The sequence below is a fragment of the Callorhinus ursinus genome, unplaced genomic scaffold (genome assembly GCF_003265705.2).
Source record: "Callorhinus ursinus isolate GAN/ISIS: 27379988/994484 unplaced genomic scaffold, GSC_fseal_2.0 scaffold5, whole genome shotgun sequence".
Lineage (NCBI taxonomy): Eukaryota > Metazoa > Chordata > Mammalia > Carnivora > Otariidae > Callorhinus > Callorhinus ursinus.
The window spans coordinates 28,446,225-28,465,304 of record NW_027397067.1 but is presented as its reverse complement, the minus strand read 5'-3'; the positions used below and the strand labels follow the sequence as shown (position 1 = coordinate 28,465,304).

The following is a 19,080-nucleotide window of genomic DNA, read 5'->3' as shown; positions in this document are numbered from 1 at the left end:
GTGCTGGATAAAGACTCAATTATAGAGTTTGATATATTTGACATTATGGAGCTAGCCTGAGAGATTTTTATGGCCGATTGCCTTGTGGCAACTCGAAATCCACAGTGAAACTTGATCTTAGAAAGTTGGCTTTCTACTACATCTTTGCAAAGCCTCAGATAAATAAAATGCAGGAAGTTAAGTTGAACTTAGATTGAGATGTTCAATAAATTGAACTCCACAAGATTCCAAGTAATACACAAATATGGTCTTTTCTGAAGAAATTTTTATTATAACTATGTTCATTATGCTTTATTAATAATAAGGGATAAGTTGAATTTAATTTTTTACTTAATTTCAAAACAAACTACAAATCTAGCACTTATCTTTAGAATGATCAAACTATGTCCAGTTCTTTGTGAATAATAAATCCATTTAGCGCAGACTAAGTTCACTATATTTAAAATATATCCAGCACTATAAAAATAGCTCTGTTGTATTTTCTCCTTATTCTTCTCTATTAGAGCATTGAATCAAGCATCTAATAGCAATACTGATGGACTTGACAAAGCAGTCGTTTTGTTATAGCTTTCCTCACCTTTATGGGTCCTCTACATAGCCACAACACTGGACAATGTGTTAAAAAGTCAGTCTTTCATATTTGCTTACATTAACAGGTAATTTGACTCTTTCATGCATATTCTTAAGTTTCCCAATATTTTACATAAAATGTTAAAGCATAGACGAATTTGTAGCTTATACATTACATAGAATGCACAATTCATGCATTCTCATATCATTTCTAGTAGGTATTTAGCCAATCTTTGTACATGAGAGCTTCATACTCAAATTTGACTACTTCTGGAATTATGACAAATTTTGCCCTTCGTTCCATACATTAGGAAGCTCAGTTATTTTATTTTCTTCCCCCTTTTTTCACCTCCTTTCTATTCAAATCAATGTATAATTCCTTTTTGCTTTATTTTTGAAAATTATTGGTTCTTTCTATTCTCAGTGCCTTTCCATAATGAGTTCACCAGGGTTAACATGATACTGTCTAATGGGTACATGTATCTGTTAGTCTTGTCTTGTCGTCCATCTCTCCAATTTCAGTTTTGTCTCTATATAATGCTACCAGAGTTGTTTTCTTGGAATGAAAATATGATCTGTTACTCCATTCTCCTGCTGGTGAACATTTAAGTTATTCTAAATTTTCAGTATTACAAACTATGCTGCAAATAACAGTAGCATACATGCCTATAAATGTATATGTGAGTAATTCTGAAGGTTAACAACCTAAAAGTGAAATTATTGGATCTGGAGATACATATACCATTAATTTTTGTACATACTGCAAAAAAAGCATTTTAAAGATGACTTTCATTTATGTCCCAACCAATAATATCTATTTCTCCTCACACTTACCTTCAGAAGATATTATCAATCTTTATAATTTTTCTAATCTTAGGGGGGAAAGTCCTAACTTCTTGTTTTTTCCCACTTATTAGTGAGTTTGAGCATCTTTTCACATGTCTTTTTTACCCTATTATGTTTCTTTTACTGAAGTTTGCCTATTTATATGTTTTGCTGCCCCTGCTGGCTTAGTCAAACAAAATGTCTAGATGTAATTATCCCTTTTTAACAACTACATAATATTTAAAAACAAGTCTATTTCATGATTTATTCAGCGGTTGCCATGTTAATAGATATTCAGAATAGTTCTAGTCTTTTGCCATTACTACTAATGCTACATTAAATGTCCTTATAAATAGATCCTTACCAAGAGATGTTTATAGTGCATTAGTAGAAATTTCTAAAGGTGGTATCACTGGGCCAAAACACTGACATATTTGCATACTTTTTTATTTTAATAAATACTGACAGTTAACTTTTCTTAAAAAAAATATTTGTACTTAACATACACCATCAATATGAGAACATGGCCAAGCCAGCATTCTCACCTGCCTTGCTGTTATCAGCTTTGGACTAGGCATGCATGCCCTGGAGTCAGAACACTTGGAGCAAAGCTCATTTCCACTATTTGCTATTTACTATATGTTTCTGTATTTTTTGGTCAGTGTTAAATTAACAAGCTAGATACTCATACACTCCCTAAGAGGTAGAATCATATATATTCTTCTCCTCATTGTATTCTCTGTGCCCAGAAAACTATGTCTTGAACATAAGGTCCTAGTGTGATGGTGTTTTTATTTTCAATAATAGGAACTTTCTGCATATCAGTGATATTAGGCCTTTGGTTTTTTGTTCAAGTAACAAATATTATTTTCCTATGTTGTCTTTGTCTTAAAGACATTTTATTAAATCAAATATCAGTCAGTCTTTCCATTGCTGTTTCTAAATTTATCTGTTCTCTTCTCCTACAGGGTTATAAAAATGTTATCTGAAATAGTTTATTAACATTTTTAATAAAATTTTAACAGGGGCACCTGCCTGGCTCAGTCAGAAGAACATGCAACTCTTAATCTTAGGACCCTGAGTCCAAGGCCTGCAATGGGTGTAGAGATTACTAAAAAATAAATAAACTTAAAAAAATAATAAAATTTTAACAGACAAGTACATCTAGAACATTTAGTAAATAAACCAGTATTTCCTTACTAGATTGTAATTCTATCCTTATCATAAATGGAGTTTCCCACATAGATTTGAATTTAAATTTGGAGTGTTTAATCTGAACCATTCATCTATTTGGCATATTCTTGTTTCAATAAAAAGCTGTCAAACTGCAATATATTCCTCTTACTGAATTAAGAGTTCGTTAATGTATCGGGGCACCTGGGTGGCTCAGTCATTAAGTGTCTGCCTTGGGCTCAGGTCACAATTGGAATCAAGCCCCTGCATCGGGCTCCCTACTCAGCGGGAAGCCTGCTTCTCCCTCTCCCAATCCCCCTGCTTGTGTTCCCTCTCTCGCTGTGTCTCTCTCTGTCAAATAAATAAATAAACAAATAAATAATCTTAAAGAGAGTTCCTTAATGTATGCACTATTATATTTACTATTTAATGTAATAAATAATATTTAACATATATCGGTTGTATATGTATAAGACCATTGTATTTGGTTGTCTTTCCCACCAGATTGTCAGATCATTGAGAACAAAGGAATGTTGTCTTTGGTTCCCTCTGTATCCCCGCTGTGAAGTGCACTGCATGGTATATTCTAGATACTTAAAAACATGTTTTATGAATAAACAATAATTGAATGCACACACAAATTCCTAAATTCTGAATGTGATACCAAACATTAAAATCATCAAACTACTGACATTTAATTCCTTTAGATGGAAAAGGTAATTGGCAAAATAATTTTATGGAGTTACTTGGTTGCTTATATATTTTAGTACATGTTTAGTGACATCGATACAGTATGTGTCATATGACTGTGCATGTGCATATGACTGATGAAAATGACAGCAACTTCATAATCAACAAAGCAACTATAATTCTGTGTCCAGAAAATTATCCACCAAAGATTCAAGATTCAGAGCTTCTAAACTCCCCTTCTTTAGTTCCCAAAAATTCTCCATTGTCTACAGATTCTATGAGAAACCTTTCCTGTGAAAAGAGAGATTAGCTGTTTTTAGACCATCAACATCCAACTGCATTTTCTCTTTGATCATCAGGAGAACTCTAATTGTATTGAAAATGGAGGATTCTGGACAGAAAGTAATTACATATGGGAAGCATTTTCCTTAGGGGTAGATGCTAACACCATTTGTCTAGTCTAAAAACCTCTGGGGTCCCACTTTCTAGAAAAGACAAACATTACCCATGTATTTTTTAATCATTTATCTTTGGTCTTAAAAAAATAACCATTTTATTATGTTAACGGATTCTGTGTATCAAAAATTGGGAAAGAGCTCAGTGGGAATGTCTGATCTCTGTTTTTCATGATATCAGGAGCCTCATCTGGGAAGACTTGAAGCCTAGAGGTAAGTTGGTGACTGGAGGCTGGAATCATTTGAAGGCTTGTTCACTCACATCTGGTGGTGGCTGCTGGCTTTCAGCTGAGACCTTAGCTGGGGCTCTATGGTACATGAAGTCTCTCCAAGTAACTGTCCGGCTTCTCTCTACAGCAGAATGACAGCATGGGTTGAAAGAGCAAGTATCCCCAGTCCACAGGGCAGAAATGCATTGCACTTTTACAATCTAGCTTCTAGAGTCACTTCTACTGTATTCTATTGGTTGAGATAGTCACAAAATTCCACCCAGGTTCATGCTGAAGGGGCACAGACCTAACACTAAATGACAGAAATGGCAAGGGTCCATTATAAGAACCTGTGGGATGAGAGATATTATCGTGGCCATTCCTGGAATATACGATCTGCCCCATTATTACTCCTCTGGATTTGGTATTTAACATTTCCATGTATTTTTCCAAAATTTAGCAAATAGTCATGCAGAAATGAAAATATAATAGTTTTTTATGTTTTAAAACTTTGTGATAGACATTGGGGAGGGTATGTGCTATGGTGAGCGCTGTGAATTGTGTAAGACTGTTGAATCACAGACCTGTACCTCTGAAACAAATAATACATTATATGTTAAAAAAAAAAAAAAAGAAGAAGAAGGAGAAGAAGAAGATGATAGCAGGAAGGGAAAAAAGAAGGGGGGCGAAATCGGAGGGGAAGATGAACCATGAGAGACTATGGACTCTGAGAAACAAACTGAGGGTTCTAGAGGGGAGGGGTGTGGGGGGATGGGCTAGCCTGGTGATGGGTATTAAAGAGGGCACGTTCTGCGTGGAGCACTGGGTGTTATACGCAAACAATGAATCATAGAACACTTCATCAAAAACTAATGATGTAATGTATGGTGATTAACATAACATTAAAAAAAACAACTTTGTATTTCACAGGCTAACTATGTTTTTTTCCCTCCATGTTATTTTTAAGATTGATGCAGATTTGATATTATAGCTCTAGATCTTTCATTTTTAACTTCGGTATGATATCCTTTCGGGTAAGAATACCACAATTTATTTGTTCCTACTCCTGCATCTCTGGTCTTAAAGTCCAGGAAAAGTGAATTTTCAGCACTCTTCAGCACTATGACTACAATGACGGTAGTATGGTCCTCAGTGTGTTAATTATAAGTTGCCATAATATGTTAACAGAAAAAAAGAAAATTGAAACAACTTTAACCTCAAAAGTCCAGATGAATGTTTAACTTATATATTCAGTCCCAAACTGGTTTTTTCTAAAATTTTAATATGTGATACTTGTAATGTCATTGTAAAATAACAATATGCTAAATGAATGACTCAACAAATCTCCTGATGACTAGCCTGGCAGTCAATGAATTCAAGGTCCTCCATTACCTGGAGACAAACTTTCCAACTTGACTTATCACACTTCTCCCTCTCTGACATTGGCCCCTCCCCCCAGAATGCCTTCCAATTCAATTTTTGTCAATTGCAAACCTTCCCATCCTTCAAGCTACATCTGAAAGTCAGTCTGGCAAAGTGACAAAGGCTCAAGTTCCCGATTCAGGCAAATCTAGATTTAAATACCTGCCCAGCCACTTTCGAACTCTATGACTTTGAGAATGTTTTCTAGACTTCCGTTTTTTTGCCCATAAAATGCAGATAATAATTATATTAACCTCGTAGACTTGTTTTGGATATAATATATGAAAAATGCTTATCATATGATAGGTTTTCCATAGATATTAGTTGGATGGCATTTCCTTCATGACACGTTCCTTGAGCACCCCAACCCAATAGCATGGTGAAGCAGTTCCACTAATTTTTTTATTAGAATCATATGGAGGATCTTTAAAATCCAAGTCCTGGGTTATACCTCAGAACAGTTAACCAAATCACAATCTCTGAGTGGGGAACAGAGGAATTTTTAATTTTTGAAGTTCACTACGTGATTCCAACGGGCAAACAAACCTGGGAACTATGCAATTGTATCCCTGCAATCTTCCTGCTCCCAGAAGAATCATCCAGAATATTTACTAAATTATTAAAAGAGCCTCCACCCTGACCTAAGGATCTGACTCCAAGGCAGAGACACAGTAATCTGTACCGTTAACCAGTGTCCCAGGTAAACCTCCTTCATAGGCGGGTGTGGAAACAAGCCGTTGGCATATTGGATGTACTTCTGTATCAGATTCTCTTAATAATTTATAAGCTCTTTTGCAATGTGGGACAATGTCTCTTTCAACTTTGTGTTTCTTAACATAGTGCCTACATATGGTAGGTATGCCATAAATGTTTTTGGTTGACTGAAATAAGAAACATTAAAGAGTAATTATTATAAGCCCATTCCCTAATTAAGACATTTCCAATTTGTATTGAAAAGTGAGGGTGAAATATTAGTATCCGAAGTACAAACACTTGTGCATAATCTGACATCTGAAAAGAGCTGGCCTTGGTCTCAGCTTTGTCACCGTCAAGCTTCAGGATCTTGGGAAGTCACTTAGCTTCTCTGGGCCTCAGTTCCCTTGTAGGTCTAATGCTGTACTTATGCCCACAGTTAGGCAAACTCTCTACAGTTTATTCACCGTAAATGCCGAACTGAGTCCAAATTTTATTAAGTATGCATGAGGAGAAACTAAAGCTATATTTCTCTATTTTAAGTCGCTTCCCGTAATTTTTCTTCCTGAAAACAGTTCCATTACTTTTCTACAGCCAAACATTCTTTCCCATTGAATGCTGCTCTTTAGTATCCACGGATGAAATGTGCTCAGAGGAGCCTCAATGCCAGTGCCCTTCCCACAGGGGCGACAGCCTCCAGGGCTGCACTCTGCCATCCCTACGTATGTCTGTGCTTGTTTTTATTCCAAGACTTCTCTCTCACTGTCTGGTTTGTGAATTATGTGTCTGCTTTCTGTTTCCTGCCAGAATGTTCTCTCCTCAGCAGTAGGTCATTTCTCATCAGCAGAGATACACAATCATCACCCTCATTGGTAACTCTCTCACTGTACCAACTGAAAAACATATTTATTTTTGTGACTGTATTTTAACCCCATCTCTTCTCATTGACTGATTTGGGCTTTAAGATTAAGGTGATCAAAACAAAAGAGCAGATATAGGACAGTTAGTCTCTGGTCTTCCGACTCAAATATTATAACAGAATCACCTTCAGAAAGGATAGAATAATCAGCAATTAACTGCCGAATTACTTTTCATTGATTATATGGAAGAAAAAAATATTGATATTAAAAAACTCGATCTCAGTAGATTTGAATGACTGCAATACACACACACAGGGAACGACATATGTGCTAATAGATAAAAATTTTATAGTCAATTGATATAACTGAAATTATTAGCATTTCCATTATTTTCCAAATGAATTCATACACTTAAAGATGATTGATTTTTTTTAACACTTGGGACAAAATGGATATTAACGGAAGTAATAATGACCAAAATACAAGTAACATCTGATATCAAAATATTTTTAAAAGAAAAATAGCATTGGATTAGAATTGTGGTGCATGTCTCTTGAATAAGAATATGCCTTTTTTTGGTGCTGCCTTTTGGGAAATGTGATTGAAAAGGTTATCCAAAAAAGGAACAAAAATTCTGTAACTAAATCTGACCTCGCCTTGGAACCAACACCTGTTCATTTCTTCAGATGATGGTCTAAATGTTAGCTAAAGGTCAAATGTCCATGATCATCCTGTAGGTCGTTCAACTACCTGCAGTCACAATGAGTCATATAACAGAACAGATGGAAATATTATATGGTGATTCTGCTTCTGTATCTGGATGAAACTAGCAGTGAGATTTTTCAGCAAGGCATCTATAATGTCTTGAATAAGTCTGAATAAATCCATAAATCTCTATTCAGTGCCAGTAAACACTGTAGGAGATAAAGTAAAAGATGAAGAAGAGAAAGAAAAACTGTCATTTCAATTTTCAAGATGCATATCAAGAACCGATCATACAGGAACAGCTGTTGAAGATGTGGGGATGACTGGCACATGATCCTGAGACAGATGGTTTTAATAAACCCAGGAACTATAATCTGATTGAGTTTCTTCCTACATCCATTGAGTGCTGTTCCTCAAGATAATCACTTTGAGCAGATACACAATATTCTCTATAATTGTCATTGCTCAAAACAATTTTGAAACACCTCTTTTGGTAGATATGCCCTTTTCAAATGACAAGATGACCTGTTTGTAATTGGTCCTCATTTTTTTATTCTCTTCACCAATATATTGTTATGTATATGCACACATATGAAAGTGGTTAAGGGGCACCTGGGTGGCTCAGTCGGTTAAGCGTCTGACTCTTGGTTTCGGCTCAGGTCATGATCTCATGGGTTGTGGGACTGAGCCCCACTTCCCACTTCTGGCTCCTCACTCAGTGCAGAGTTTGCTTGAAAGATTCTCTCCCTCTGCCCCTCCCCCTTCTTTCTCTCTCTCAAAATAAATAAATAAATCTTAAAAAAAAAAGGAGAGTGGTTAAGAACATGGAATCTGGATTAAAAATACCTGGGTTTAGGGGGTGCCTGCGTGGCTCAGTTGGCTAAGTGACTGCCTTCCAGCTCAGGTCATGATCCTGGAGTCCCAGGATTGAGTCCTGCATCGGGCTCCCTGGTCAGAGGGGAGTCTATTTCTCCCTCTGACCCTTCCCCCCCCCCATGTGCTCTCTCTCTCATTCTCTCTCTCTCAAATAAATAAATAAAATCTTTAAAAAAAAATACCTGGGTTTAAATTCCAGTTCTACCTGTAAGAACTTGAATAAGTTATTTAACCCGTCTATGCATAGATTTCTTTCTATCTCGGTACCTAATTCACAGAGAGGTTGTGAGGATTCAATGATTATACATGTATGTACAGATATATGTGTACACTATAAACATACATGTATAAAATGCTAAATGAGAATTTGCTGTTATCATTATTATTAAATAACTAGAGATCATCCTTCTCTTGATATTTTTCTTGGTGAGGAGTTTTCTCTGAAGTTATTTTATTTTTCCCTTTGTAAATATACCTTTAACCATGATAAGTATGCTTTCAAAATATTGCAAAATTTCCTAGAACTAAGATTAATATAATAATTTCAATTAAAAATGACATGATAATCTCAATATGGTGAATATTAATTATTACATGTTAATTCTTCCATATGGTTTTAAAATTACTTTAGGATGAACTTAAATTTTTATATAAATTTAGAAAAATATTTATATGATATTTAATCTTCCCCAAAAGCACATAGCTTGTCTCTCCCTTTTCATGTTTTAATGTTGCTCACCAACATTTTATAATTTAATTCAAATTGTTATTTATATGTATTTTACATTCTCTCTGTGTTTATTATGAGTGGAATTATTTTTTCCACTATTTTTCTAACAGGTCATTGCTGATATCTTAGGTTTGTTCCCCAAAAGCAGATGCTGAGACAAGGATTCATATGCAAGAAACTTATTAAAAGTGTTCCCAGGAAAGAGGGGTATGGAGGACAGAAAAGGGGTAAAAGCTGAGCAAGGATTTAGTCTCAGACCAAGTCCTACCTAAAGGACTTTCAACTTGATCCCACGGGGAACGATGACATGTAAGCTGAGACTCATGTCAAGGAACTAGGGGCAAGCCCATACATGTCAGCCAATGGTGAGTGGACACACCCAGGAAATATAATTTCCCAGAAACTTCTGGATATTCATCTAGACAATGTAAGCACGAGTAACCTTAAGGCAGTTACACAAAAACAGGTGCCACAAATCCACCTACTGGAAACCAAAGAACAGCAAAGCCACAGCACATAAAACCAGTAAAAAGAGGATATGAGGCTTAACATCATGGATCAGCAGTGAAATGCAAGCAATGCAAATCAAAACCACAATGACATATCTTCTTAAACCTGTTAGAAATGCTAAAATAAAAAAAGAGGAAATAACAAGTGTTAGTGAGGATGTGGAGAAAAAGGAACCCTCAGACACTGTCGATGGGAAGGTAAATTGGAGCAGTCACTGCGGAAAACAGTATAGAAGTTCCTTAAAAAATTTAAAAAATAGAAATACCATATGACCCAATAATTCCACTACTTGGGTATTTCCCCAAAACAGTGTTTTGAGAAGATATATGCAAGATTATTGCAGCATTATTTATAATAGCCAAGATATAGAAGCAACCTAAGAGTCTACCGGTAGATGAAAGGATAAAGAAGATATGGTATATATCTATAAAGGAATATTACATGGCCATAAAAGGGATGGGATCATGCCATTTGCAACAACATGGGTGGACCTAGAAAGTATCATGCTAAGTGAAATAAGTCAGACTGACAAAGACAAATACCATAAGATTTCACTCATATGTGGAATCTAAAAAAACAAATGAATAAACAAATAAACAAAAAGCAGAATCAGACCTGTAAATACAGAGAACAAACTGATGATTGCCAGATGGGAGAAGGTGTGGGACGGGCAAAATGGGTGAAGGGGAGTGGGAGACACATGCTTCCAGTTATGGAATGAATACATCACAAGAATAAAAGGCACAACATAAGGAATACCGTCAATATCATAATAGGTTTTATGGTGAGAGATGTTAACTACACTTGGGGTGAGCATAGTATAATGTATAAACTTGTCCAATCACCTATATGTACATCTGGAACTAATGTAACATTGTGTTGTCAACTACACTCAAATAACAAAAAATTAAAAAAAGAGAGAGAGAAAGGAGGAAAGGCGATAGGAGAATTTTGCCTGCACAGAATCCCTCAGCTTCATTTGTAAAAATCATAGACAGGATGATTTTTCTAAGGGGTGCTATTTTTTTCCATAGGGGTGCTATTCACTTAATAAAATAGATGTTTTCTGCTATGGTGAGCGCTGTGAATTGTGTAAGACTGATGAATCACAGACCTGTACCCCCGAAACAAATAATACATTATATGTTAATTAAAAAAATTTAAAAATAAATAAATAAATAAAATAGATGTTTTCATGAAAAAAAAAGAAGAAGAAGATCTGAGAGGATCTTGACCGAGCACCTAAACTGTCCCCTGGCCTTACATGTCTCAGACCCACTCCCATCTCATGTTGACTTCACTCCATCCTGTAACAGATTCTTCAAAATGATGGTTGGTCACAATTTCTTAGGAAAAATAATCCGTACTTGGAACAGTAGCTGGAACTGGAGTTACCACCTGGTAAAGTTTAAAATAATGAAATTCTTTTCAAAGACCCACCACATTCTGCACAGGCCAATAGGACAAGATCAGTGGGAATGTGAACAGTATCACTGCTCTGCATCTTTTGAGGCTTTCATAGAAGGCACTCACTTCAGCAATTCCCACCATAACACAGCATGTCAGTTCAGATCCTGACAGGGAGGACAAGTTCAGAGGCTTCCACAAACCCTTTCTACCTTAATAACCATCACCTCCTGGATCAGAGGGATACTACAGGGATTCTGCCAGATGCCAAATATGCCCATTCCAAGTACCTATTCAGGAACTGGAGAAATATTCACAGGATGGATCTGTGGATCTAATGGGCACTTGGTGATTCAAACTTGAGACATAACTCCATTTACTACTTGATTATTATAAACCTCACGTTGGTATTTTGAGTCCCTTAAGAATTAGTGCCAATTCCCAAGAGTTTAGATCTCTCATGTTCTCCAAAGTACAATTACTGTAGTAATTGGCCTCAGATCTCTTTTGACAAGGTTAGAGGAAGAAAAATGATAGATGGTGATGGCAGTGTTGAATGGGAGCCCAAACTTTCCTTCAGTAAAGAGACTCTTAGTCTGTGAACTGACTTAGGTCTGGAATTGGGGGAGAGGACATGATTCTCCATTGTGTTGACTCAGATCATGAATTTGGTCCATTACCTGGAATTTTTCTTGTTCTAGATCAAGTAATGCTTTGCTAGGCTGCGTTTACTTTATTTTTAGGGACATGAGATTGATTAGCTCCTACTAAAGATTTCTGTGGGTCAAAACTTCTAATGTACATTATGCTAATATCCCCACTTAGTCTGGCCATTAAATGTTGCATTATCTTCGCAAGGAGCCCAACTTAATGATGACATATCTCAACATTATACCTGGCCTATTGAAGACATTCCCATATTTTAAGGATATGGATGTTTCTCTTACCTATGTAATTTCCCAGTGACTGAGTGAAGGGGGTAATCTTTGGCTTCTCACAGAAGAAACAATGTGGGAAGAACTAGTTGCACATGATAAATCCATTCCAACTTGCTTATTTTCCCTAAGTCATTGAATTCTTTCTATTTTATACCAAGGAAGGTCTGGTATCTCAATCTTATTGAGTTACTGGAGACAAATTTTTACTTGACAAACCAGGTCAAATGTTAGAGCCCCTCCCACCTGACACACTGAGTAGGTTACATTCAGACTCTTTGATAGGTGCACCCATATCAATAAATTTGGCCATACCTACTCATAAACATTTTGCAATTCATTTTGGAGTAGAGCTATTTCCTCCCAGGTCGCTTTGAGCATATCCCCTTGGAACATGCTGAGAATTGACACCAGTTATAAGATGGTTGGGGTGAATCTTGAGAAGAGGCATTCCTTGTAGGACAACTGCATTAAGAAAAGTTATTACAGAATCTTTAGTAAGAGAAAGCTAACAGAAGGGAGGACTATTTCCATTAGCAAAGAAAGTTCATAGTGTTCAAATGTTCAACATTCTTAATATCATCCAAGACTTCCCAATTATCCTATTCCAAGTCTCAGGGTCCATTCCTTCCCCATTTATGAATGCCCTGACCTTCACACAAGAGACTTGATGAGGGCTGTGAATTCACTTTCTGTAACCCATACAATTAAATTTTGTTTCTGATTTTTCAGGGAGATTATCGTAGAACTTCAGGAAATAAGAGATGATGTTTAGATTCACCATCAAAGTTCTCTGGCTCTCTGAATGTGACTTGACTGAGAGTCACATCACTTGAGATATCATTTTCTTTTTTTTTTATTATGTTCAGTTAGCCACTGTATAGTACATAATTAGTTTTTGATGTAGTGTTCAATGATTCATTAGTTAAGTATAACACCCAGGGCTCATTACAGCATGTGCCCTCCTCAATACCCATCACCCTGTCACCCCTCCCCCAACCCTTCCCCCCTCTGAAACCCCCAGATTGTTTCTTGGAGTCCATAGTTTCTCACGGTTTGTCTCCCTCTCTGATTTCTCCCCCTTTGGATTTCCCTCCCTTCCCTTATGGTCCTCCGTGCTATTGCTTATGTTCCACATATGAGTGAAACCATATGATAATTGTCTTTCTCTGCTTGACTTACTTCACTTAACATAATCCCCTCCAGTTCCATCCATGTCAATGCAAATGGTGGGTATTCATCGTTTCTGATGGTTGAATAGTATTCCATTGTGTGTATGTACCACATCTTCTTTATCCATTCATCTGCTGAAGGGCATCTCAGCTCCTTCCACAGTTTGGCTATCATGGACATTGCTGCTATAAACATTGGGGTGCTCATGTCCCTTCTTTTCACTATATCTGTATCTTTGGGGTAAATACCTAGTAGTGCAATTGCTGGGTTGTAGGGTAGCTCTATTCTTAACGTCTTCCATACTGTTTTCCAGAGTGGCTGCACCAGCTTGCATTCCCACCAACAGTGCAAGAGGGTTCCCTTTTCTCCACATCCTCGCCAACATTTGTTGTTTCCTGTTTTGTTAATTTTCGCCATTCTGACTGGTGTAAGGTGGGATCTCATTGTAGTTTTGATTTGTATTTCCCTGATGGCTAGTGATGTTTAACATTTTTTCATATGTCTGTTAGCCATTTGTATGTCTTTTTTGGCGAAGTGTCTGTTATGTCTTCTGCCCGTTTTTTGACTGGGTTATTAGTTTTTTTAGTATTGAGTTTGAGAAGTTCTTTATAGATCTTGGATATCAGCCCTTTATCTGTAATGTCATTTGCAAATCTTTGACAAACCAGGAAAAAATATCCAATGGAAAAAAGTCTCTTCAATAAGTGGTGCTGGGAAAATTGGACAACTACATATAGAAGAATGAAACTGGACCATTCCCTTACACCATACACAAAGATAAACTCAAAATGAATGAAAGACCTCAGTGTGAGACAGGAATCCATCAAAATCCTAGAGGAGAATATAGGCAATTATACCTTCGACATTGGCCACAGCAACTTCTTTCAAGATACATCTCCAAAGGCAAGTGAAACAAAAGCAAAAATGAACTTTTGGGACTTCATCAAGATAAAAAGCTTCTGCAGAGCAAAGGGAACAGTCAACAAAACTAAGAGGCAGCCCACGGAATGGGAGAAGATATTTGCAAATGAGATAGCATTTTCTTCATTTTCTTTCTGAAAGCATTTCCGTGCACTGAGGAGCAGTCATGTCCTTCCAGTGTTTTTGGTCCTCACTGGAGCCAGCAGCCCCTTCGCTTCTCCAATCATTTGCTTCACTGGATACTTTACCACAATCAACTGGAGATGATAAATTTGTTAATCATGGCATCCCTGAATGTTGTGACTTACTTGGATCCCACTTCATTTTGGCAAGGATCGAAGCACTGCATTCAAGTCTAGTTCAGAGAGAAAACTGAACCAATCCTTAAATACAACACAAATGTTTGCAAAGACAAACACACACTGGGAGAAAATGCTTACAATACATTTAACTACAAATGATTAATGCCTACAACATAAAAAAGAATTTCTACAATTAATAAGAGAAAAACTAATAACACAAGAAAAAATAGGCAAAGGCATATGAACCACCAGTTGCACACAGGGAAATGGCCAATAAATGCATGATAATCTGATTAATTGAGCGATTAATCTTTAGGTGGTGGTTCTTTTTATTTCTAATTTTTTTGGTCTTAAAATAAAATTTGTTAATATTTAGATAGCAATAAGCGTTTCTTTTGTTAATATCTTCTGGGTATCTTTTCATTTTGCTATCTTTCCGCATCCTCAGTTATTGGGTGTAAACTGCAGATAGCTGATTTTTAAAACTATAGCCTATTTATTTTCACTGCTGAGAATGATCTTTTTACATTTATTATGATCACTGCTACATTTGGAACTGTTTCTACTTTTAACTTGGATCATTTCCATCCCATCTTTCATGCTATCATTGTGCAACATTTTATGTCTGTTTATTTATTCCAATGTGTAGGCATTATTGTTTTATAAGTTCAATGTTTGTTTATATTTACTCATGTGTTTAACATGTTAATTTTTTTGCTCACTTAATGTTGCATCTCACACTCTTTCTGGGATAATTTTCCTTCTATCTGAAGTACATCCTTTCCGATAGTGAATATAAGAATAAATTCAGTATTTATTTGTCCTCATTTTTTTTTACTCTTCTTCTTGAAAAAGAGTAAAAAATTCTAGGTTATTTTTTCTCAGCACTTTGAAAACACCCTTCTGCTCTTTTCTGGCTTTCACGGTCATGAAATCTGCTGCTGATTTTATTCACATGTAGGTTCATTTTTCTATGGCTTTTTAAAGATCTCTATCTTTGGTGATCCATTAGGAAACTGTAATGCATTTAGGAATTGATCTTATCTTCCTTTTATCTGCTTGATTCACTTATGCTTCTGGAATTCTTTAATCAATTATGAAAAATCTTAGACTCGATCTCTTTACATAGATCCTTTCCTTCATTGATTCCATTCTTTTCTAAAAGTCCTATCGGTTCAGTTAAAACTTCCATGACAAATATGTTTGATTATATTCTTTATTACAAATTCTTATTATTTCCTTGTAAAGTATATTTGTTCTTCTTAACATATGTGCTTCTTTCTCATATTGTCTATATTGCAGTCATTCTCATCCACTGTGGCTAATTTCTCTGTGTGTTTTAATTTTAACTGTGTATTTACATTCAGTGAACTTTTTCTGGGGAATTTCCACCTAGCCTGGGATCCAACCTTCTTCAGAGGTTTTATATATTTTTCTGACCACATATGTGAAGCATCTTATTTCATGCTGTTTATTTTGTCTTTTCTTTCCATTCCATTTTACTTGTCTTTTGTTACACATGTTATATTTTGTTTGCTTTTGGATCAACTTAAGTTCATGTCTCTGCTTGTGGTTCCCTAAACCACAGGAGTAGTGTAAACTTGAACTCCAAACCAATACGGTTACACATTCTCAGTGTAAACTTTCTGTTCATTGTTTGCCCGCTGAAAATACTAGCCAAAACAGATAATCTTCTTTGTCTTCTATCTGTCTTTACAAGAAACTTTTTTTGGTGCTTGTTTTTTGTTTTGTTTCTTTTCATCTACTCTTTTACTAATGTTTTAGTTCCTTCAATTCTCAGCAGTGTTCAGGAACTTCACATACAGTCTCCTTCCCTTTGCCTAGATAGAGCCAAGGCCTGGTCTCCTGGGAAAACTTCCTGGTTTTCTGGAATTCTTCTGTAGGGGAATTACAGATTTCAGTTTATTTCCCAATCAGTTTTTTAACTCTTTGGTTTTTATCCCCGGAGTTTCCCCTACCTTACAGTGAACGCATTAAAAATGATTTGTTACATTTTATCCTCACAGAAATGTATGCTGTAGTGAAGCTTTTCAGGGTATGGCTTCTGCATCATTGCCAGAAATACGAGTCCTGAAATTTTCATTTAAATTTCATCTTTGATTCAAGAGTTCCTTAGCGGATAATATTTAATTTCCAAATAGTTGTTGAGTACTGTTGTTTAATTTGGAGATTTATTGAAGCGTATGACCTATATGTTTCTCCATTTGGGGAATTTATTGGGATTTCTCATGTGGTCTATTGTGTAATCAATTCGATCAACGTTTTAAGAAAAATAAAAAAGATGAGATATTTTTAAGGGAAAAAGTGTCAATTATCAATCTGTTAGAATTTATTATTAAATCTATTAGAATGTTCTATGTCCTTATTTATTTTACACTTTATTACTTGTCAAAAATTGAAAGTGGCTAATAACATGTTTCAAATTGTACTGTGTTCCTACTTTTCTTTTTCTCTAGTAGTTTCCACTCTGTATACATCAATACCATGTTGCTTGCTGCTTACGTTTTGGTTCTTTTATATTGTCAGTGCCAATAGTGACTTTCATCTTCCATTTACTGGTTTTGTTTGGGAATCATGTTCCAGGGGACATTCATAGTCCCACTCTTAATAAATAATAGCTATTGTTTGCTGAATGTACCTTTGCCTATCCTTCTATTTTTTACTTTTTTTCTGCTATACTGTTTTGGGTTTTCTTTTGTATATGGTGCATATTTACAAATTTTGGAGTGGCCAAATTCTATTTTTTTAAATACCAGTGTAGTTAACCTACAGTGCTACATGAGTTTCTGGTTACAATACAGTGATTCAACAATTCTATACATTACCTAGTGCTCATTGTGATAAGTGTGCTCTTAATCCCCTTCACCTATTTCATCCATTCCCCACCCGACCTCTTCACTAGTAACCATCATAGTCTATGTGTTTTAAGAGCGAATTAAGCCTTTTTTTCCTTTGCATTTGTGGTTGTATATGAAATATTTAGTCATATGAACATCACTGTGTTTCATGCTCTGTTTATTCCGTGCTTCCTTTGTTTCCTTTTACTTGTTTTTCTCTATATAGATATTTTGTTTGCTTAATTTCTGCAGTGATTTAGAAGTCATGTTGTTTTTATGTGTCTACTGATTACTTACAAATTAACATTTTAAAAATACACTGTAAAATTTTTCTATATCAGTGCAGAAGTGTTATCTCTTGACTTCTTCCTATGAAAGATGAGAAAGGTAGTATAAGCTTTTACTTCCTCTCCTCCTGCCACCAACCCCACCTCACTGCCTAGTTTTAATAAAACATAATCTGGATTCTTAGGTCCACTTTGGTATTAATACATGGTATGTATAGTCCTTTTAAAAAACTGGGGTTTTTTTTTATATTTACATGACCTGTTACAGCTGTTTTTACAACTCTTAGTCATTAAATAAAACCATGTTCAAATACTTTCAATGCTTACTGGTTGTCATTTTATACCATAACTTCCTCATTTTCGTGATCTCTGTTTTAATCTCTTGTTCAACTGCTGAATTTTTTTTTCTTAGAAGTGAATGTGGGCAGTGTATTTTCTGAAGTTTGCATACAAGAAAAGAAGGTTCTGTTGCCAGAGCACATGACCAATAATCTGGCTGCATATAAGATTTTTCAGCGGCAACATTTTCCCTCAAAAAAAGCTATTCCTCCATTTTTTTCCCCAAGTCCTTAATAACAGAGGGATAATTCTTATGTCCTGATTTTTTTATTTGATCATTTAAAAAATATATCAGGTCAGAGATAGAGTTGTCATTGGGGAAATAGTGAGGTTATCATATCCCTGCATAATTCAAGCAGGGCTTTTGCCTCTCTACCAATTCTTCCTTGTTGTCCTTGCCTGCAAGAGAAACCAAGTCCCTACAGGACATGGTTTACCATTTGCCTGGCTGTTCATACCAGGCAGAAGGCATGGCGACACTGGGGTCCTCCTATGTCAGGGGTCATCTGCTGTCAACTCTCTGCTTGCCTTAAACGGACCACACCAGGAGCAAATCCCATGATTCTACCGGTGGAGGCTGAAATATACTTGTATGTTTGAGAAAGAGAAAAATAATTCAAGTGCAGCACCCTTCATAGGTTACACATCTCCTTTGCCTCCTTCATTCACCTCTTGATGATGTAGATATAAAAATTATTTTATGTCTAATTCTCATCTTTCAATATTCATATAAACTTCTGAATTTGACTTTGACTCTTCATAAGAAGAGATACATGGCCCAGCCTCTTAAGGCTTGGTACCGCCAGCACAAAACAAAAGCTTCTTGGCATCAGGACAGATCACATGTATCCACAGAATACATACGGAGTGGCCCTGTTTTGACTTTTATGAAACTGCACTTGGTTTTCTATGCCATCTGCCTTTGTGAAGGATATTAAATGAAATCATCCTATGAAACTCATAAACGTATTCACTGTAAGAGATTGGTGAGTTAGTGTTAATTACTTTGCTCAGTAAGGCTGTCACCTGTAGATTCAGGCTTAACCAGTTTTAAAAACATATCTTGTCCCTAAGCAGAGAAATTTTTAATCTTGTTCTCATGGTATATCTTAATCTCTAAAATTAGGTTGTTGTCTTGTG

General features: G+C 35.9%; 1 long non-coding RNA gene across 1 annotated transcript in view; it reads right to left on the bottom strand.

The window, feature by feature from the left end:
• Positions 1 to 2,569: 2,569 nt before the first annotated feature.
• LOC141372807 (uncharacterized) overlaps positions 2,570 to 19,080 on the bottom strand; it is a 46,219-nt gene continuing 29,708 nt past the window's right edge. The window contains exon 3 of the long non-coding RNA XR_012378238.1: positions 2,570 to 4,064. This is a non-coding gene — a long non-coding RNA (uncharacterized lncRNA). The remainder of the gene's footprint in view (positions 4,065 to 19,080) is intronic.